This window comes from Aulonocara stuartgranti, assembly GCF_965226115.1.
Source record: "Aulonocara stuartgranti genome assembly, chromosome: 15".
Taxonomy (NCBI): domain Eukaryota; kingdom Metazoa; phylum Chordata; class Actinopteri; order Cichliformes; family Cichlidae; genus Aulonocara; species Aulonocara stuartgranti.
This window is the reverse complement of record NC_138951.1, coordinates 17,079,075-17,085,074: the sequence shown is the minus strand read 5'-3', so window position 1 is coordinate 17,085,074 and position 6,000 is coordinate 17,079,075.

The window sequence follows — 6,000 nt, the reverse complement described above, 5'->3', positions numbered from 1 at the left end:
TCATCGCTCCTTGATTCGCTATCTTACCCAAACCCTGCATGAGTCGCAGAGAGCTGGAGGCGCCCCAGGTGAACGCCGGCTTCCCAGAGGGATGATGCGCTGCGGTCTGAACGTATGTGACAGGCTGAGAAAATCCTAGGTTAGCTCTCCGCCTGTCTTTAAATTTTAAACAGCAGTGACAAACTTTAGATCTCTTACAGGTGATAAATTTTTTAAAATGCAGTATCAAGAGCAACAACTATTTTTTTAGGGTGGCATGAAGTACAGGCTGCAGGAGGCACAAGCAAGCACAAAAAATTGAACATTGAATATTAGATATATTTTCTCTGGACAGTGTTACAGTTATGCATTATACAAATTACATAAGAGGTCAGCCTCCTTTTGCATTCGTCATCATTATGATTCTCAGAATTGGGGAAAAGGTTGCCATGGGGATATTTGCTGGCTACCGTTCACCAGTACAGGTAATTGTTCCTCTTCACTGTCTCTCTCATGTCCTACTCATTCAGTACTTTACAGGCTGCTCCAAAAAAAAGAAAAAAACATACATACAAAAATGAAAGAAAAAAATGTTGCCTCTCATTTTTGTGGATTGTTTCTAATACTTGTTTTTTCACGTGACACTTGAGATGAGACTGAAACATGAGATTGAGGATTCTTAGTTGCTTGCGTTAATGTCAGGAAATTAAACTCTGAAGATAAACAAGAAGTAAAATGTAAACTAAACCTCCAGCACTGAAAAATGAGGCCGACAGAAAAGAGCCAAAAACGGAAATGCATTTCGTCACACGGCCATTCAATAGACAGTTTATGACCACACATAAGAGGCTTGACCAAAAGTCCACATTCTTTTTTTCTGAAACACAGCTGGGACAGATCCACCAGCATTTCAGCATTTCCATGGTGTATCAGTCCAAGAGTACAGGGATTTTGCAACAGTTGCTCAAGACGGGACATTCTTCAGCAGACTGAAATATCCTCTGTATTTGGTTTGTTTCCTTTTTTGTTTTCCTCTGTTAAGAAGGCATCGCATCCACTATTTGAGTCAACGAATCCGATAAAACCTATCCCAGCAGTCAGGGCTGAAACACATAGATGAACTGTAGGTCACCTGTCTGCTGAAGGGGTGAAGAGAAAGTTATATACAAACTGTGCAATCTTTGGCATTTTTTGTAGATCCAGCTTAACACATTTTGCCTTTTTGCACTTGGCTGCTAGTAGCAAAGTTTCTAAATTACAATTTAAAATTTGTATAAACACAACACCAGTTTGTCTTTTCAAATAGGTGCCTTTAATATGCTTAATTAAGTTGATGATTAGGCTAGGGTTAAAGAGTGATTAGACTAGCTTAGCAAAAAAAAAGTCATCATTAAATGGTCGGGTACAAGGACTGGACTGAAAATGATTGAAAAAGCAGCCAATGTTCAAAGAAAAGCTTTGATCCAGTAGAAAATCTACTGCACACAATACCCAAAGAAGATCAGGTTTTATGTGATGAAACTGTAGACTGCAGTGCCAAAGGTATGAAAAACACAAATCTTTACCTTTCCAGTTAGAAGTGTATTCTGTTTTTTTTTTTACTCACAGAAACATCAGGTGTTGTTTTAAAATGTAAACACATCTGCACTTTAGACAGGAGAGAAACAGAGTCCTTCTGAGTAGGAAAAAGGAGTCTAAGCGGTTCTACATCACCACCATCACCTCTGACAGAACCTGTCAGGTTTTATGCATCAACAAAAATATATTACTGATGAAAGACGAGAGGCACAGGTGAGGACTGCGAACAAAAGGTGCCAGCTGAGCTCTGGGGCCAAGTCTGCATTGATGCACATTTAAATGACACTGAAGCTTTGAAGAATACATCCTAAACATATTAACAGCTAGTTCTATAACATGCACAGAGAACACTGAGGATTTTGGAAAGACTGCTGAAGAAATGTCAAGCTTTCAGATGTAACCATGATGACCTGACACTAACAGAGATGACACCTGTCATTTTCACACCTACACACTAACTCTGCACTCACAGGAACAACCCTTAAAACTGAAGGGCTGAGTGTGATTGCGTAAGCTAGCTCACTAAGAAAGTCCAAGCAATTTCCATTATTTATCTTTAAAGGTTTGACGAAATTACCATTTAGTCATCGCTTGTATACAATAAAAGAGTCACGTGACATCCTGCTGATGGGTTTCAGGCCGAGGTAATTGCTTTGACTCACTTAAACTCACACTAAAAGAAAAAGAAAAGGCTGTCGAGGCACACGACTGTGACAGTTTCTTTTCTGGGCTGCCAGGCAAGCTGAGCTAAGCTGGGTGGAAAAATTGGGTCTCTTGGCCCTGTTGCTCCCAAACAGCTGCCTTCCACTTGTCACACAGGCTTCTTTTATTTATTGAGACCGCAAGAGACACATTTCAAATATCATAGACCAAAGAAAAACCCTGTTGCTGAGCTGTCCTTTGTTACACACACCCCAGAAAGTCAGTGAGATGTGATATAAGAAAGAGTGTGTTCAGGGGGTAATAGCAGACCAACGGGATGAAAATGAAGACAAGACAAAAACATTCAAACTAGTCAAAAAAAAAAGTCAAAAGAGCCCTCAAAAGCTCTCCCTTATTCAAAAGTTTCTATGTAGACTTATACACCTCAGAATCAAAAAAGAACCCCGCACTATTTGAGATGTTCTTTAACAAGTTTAGTGTACCTGTGATCAACCCAGACAAAGTAGAACAACTCGAAAAATCCATAACTATACAAGAGATACAGCAAGCAATAGATAATTTACAGAACTCCAAAGCTCCAGGTCTAGACAGTTATACTTCGGAATTTTACAAGGCCTTTAAAGACCATATCTCACCCCTGTTACTAGAAGTATATAATGAGGCGCTGGACAAAAAAGCCCTACCGCCGACTCTATATCAGGCAAGCATCTCTTTGATCTATAAAAAAGAAAAAGATCCTTTAGACCCGGCTTCATATAGACCAGTGGTTCTTAACCTGGGTTCGATCGAACCCTAGGGGTTCGGTGAGTCGGTCTCAGGGGTTCGGCAGAGCCTTCGCCATGGCTCATTTTGTGCACCAGTAAAAAAATCACATTTTATTTTTCACTAAAGAGGGGTTCAGTGAATGCGCATATGAAGCTGGTGGGGTTCGGTACCTCCAACAAGGTTAAGAACCACTGATATAGACCGATCAGCTTAATTAATGTAGATAATAAGATACTTGCAAAGATTTTGGCAACACGCCTGGAAACGGTTCTGCCAACAATTATATCTCAGGACCAAACAGGATTTATTAAAGACAGGCAGCTGTTTTTTAATATTAGAAGACTTTTAAACATTATCTATACGCAAGACAAGCATAATCCTAATCCTGAAATTTTGCTTTCTTTGGACGTGGAGAAGGCCTTCGACAGGGTCGAGTGGGATTATCTCTTCTCGACCCTGTCGAGGTTCGGATTTGGCCCTTAATTTATTTCTCTGGTTAAACTACTATACATCCAACCAAAAGTGTCGGTACAAACAAACAATGTCCACTCCGACTATTTCGATCTGAATCGTTCAACAAGACAAGGCTGTCCTCTTTCACCTCTGCTTTTTGCATTGGCTATTGAACCTTTAGCTCTTCTACTGCGCTCAACAGACGAATATACAGGGATCAGAAGGGGAAAAGCAGAACATAAAGTCTCACTTTATGCAGATGATTTACTACTGTATATTTCTAACCCTGCAAAATCAGTCCCAGTAATCATGGAAATTTTGCAGAATTTTGGAGAAGTGTCAGGATACAAATTGAATTTATCTAAAAGTGTGCTATTCCCAGTCAACTCTAAAGCAATAGGTAACCCAAGTTGTTTCAATACCTTACCATTTCGGGTTTCTAATCAGTTCTAATATCTTGGAATAAATATCACTCAGGATTATTATGGTTTATTTAAACACAATCTCTCTAAATTATATGATGAAACCAAAAATAACATAGACAAATGGATTAATCTACCAATTTCACTAGCAGGGAGGATAAACATTGTTAGAATGAATATTCTTCCCAAATTCTTATTTTTATTTCAGTGTATCCCTATTGTGATTAATAAAGCCTTTTTTAATAAATTAGACTCCTTAATATCCTATTTCATATGGAACAGAAAGAATCCAAGAATCAAGAAAAGCTACCTGCAGAGACTGACATGTCAGGGAGGGATGGGGTTACCATGCTTCCGTCTGTATTATTGGTCATGTAATGCTCGTTCCATGCCGTTTTGGTTGCGGACTAAGGGGGCCGACTGGACAACGATGGAGAATGAAAGCTGCTACCCCTCCTTATTAGAAGCTATGATCTATTCAGCTCTCCCTATCCCTAAACATGACTTTAAAAATCCTCTAGTCTCTCATACAATTAAAATCTGGACACAGATAAGGAAACATTTCGGGTTGAAGGAATAACTCATGAATAACGCAACATTCACACCATCACTTTCAAACATTTCATTTCTCCAACGGAACCACAAGGGGCTGCACTCAATAAAGGATTTATTCATCAACAAGGTTTTTCCCACATTCCGGCAACTGCAAGAAAAATTTGACTTGCATAGTAATGACTTTTTCAAATACTTACAGAGCAGAAGCTTTGTAAGGAGGCTTTTTCCATCTTTTCCAGGTCGGCCCCCAGACTCTGCCTTAGATAACTTATTTCAGTTTGATCCACTCAAGAAAGGACTAATAACAAAAATTCACAACGCATTGTTACAACTGGATGGAATTGACACACTTGACAATCTGAGAGAGGCCTGGCAGTGTGACCTTGGTACGAGAATTACAGACAATCAATGGACAAAAACCCAGGAAAATGTACACTCTTCCTCTGTTTGCATTCGTCATGGACTCTTACAGTTTAAAGTGCTACATAGACTCCATTTATCAAAGTTGAAACTGTCAAAAATATTCCCCAATGTAAACTCGTCCTGCGAAAGATGTAAACAGCAACCTGCTTCACTGGCGCATATGTTTTGGAATTGTCCCTGTATAGCAACATATTGGAATAATGTCTTTCATATCTTGTCTAAAATTCTAAAAAAAACACTTAAGCCAGACCCAATCTGTGCTTTATTTGGAGTGAAGCCGGTTGTTGTAGACCTATCAGCCACCCAAAATAATGTGATACGTTTTGTGACGCTGCTGGCACGCCGTTTGATTCTACTAAATTGGAAACAAAAGGTGCCTCCAACCACATCAGCGTTAATACAAGATTTATTGAGACACTTGCAGCTGGAAAGAATTAAACTCCTACTAAAGGGGAGGCTGGAGGAATTCTATTCAACCTGGCAACCTTTTATAGATTTCTTCAATACTGTACAGATATAAATGATCACTGAGCCTCATTGGTAGTTCGATAAATAACATCCTCTGTCCAACGTTGTTTGTTGTTGCTTTTTTTTGTTTTGTTTTGTTTTGTTTTGTTTTGTTTTTACTTTGTTTAATTTTTATTGTATATATGTAATCATTTATATTTGAATCTTAGTTGCCTTTATGATAAAGAACACTGGAAAACCAAATAAAGAGATTTGAGAAAAAAAAAAAAAAAAAAGCTCTCCCTCAGGTTATGTACTCCAGTCCGAGTGCTGACTGCTGAGTTGAGTCAGCCGTGCACAAACCGTTAACTCCACAGGATAAAACAGCAACCTCTGAAGCTAAATAATGAAGTGCCAAAAACTACGGTTTCTCCAATGGCCACTTAAAGCTGGCTTTAAAAGTGAGATAGTCCCTCCTGTAGTTGCAAAAAAGCAAAGTCCAAGAAAAAAAGAAAACAAAGGAAGAAAAACTACTTTCAAGTCATTGAAGAGAATATTAGGTTTGTTTTTAGCTCCTACGATAAGCTTATGAAATAGCTAGTCATCTATTGTCTGTCCAACCCTTCAAAGTTCACAAGAATCGTTGCACCTCCGACAGCAATGCTCAGACTTTTTCTAATAGGTTTTGATCCAACTGTGCTTCTGGTCATGATTA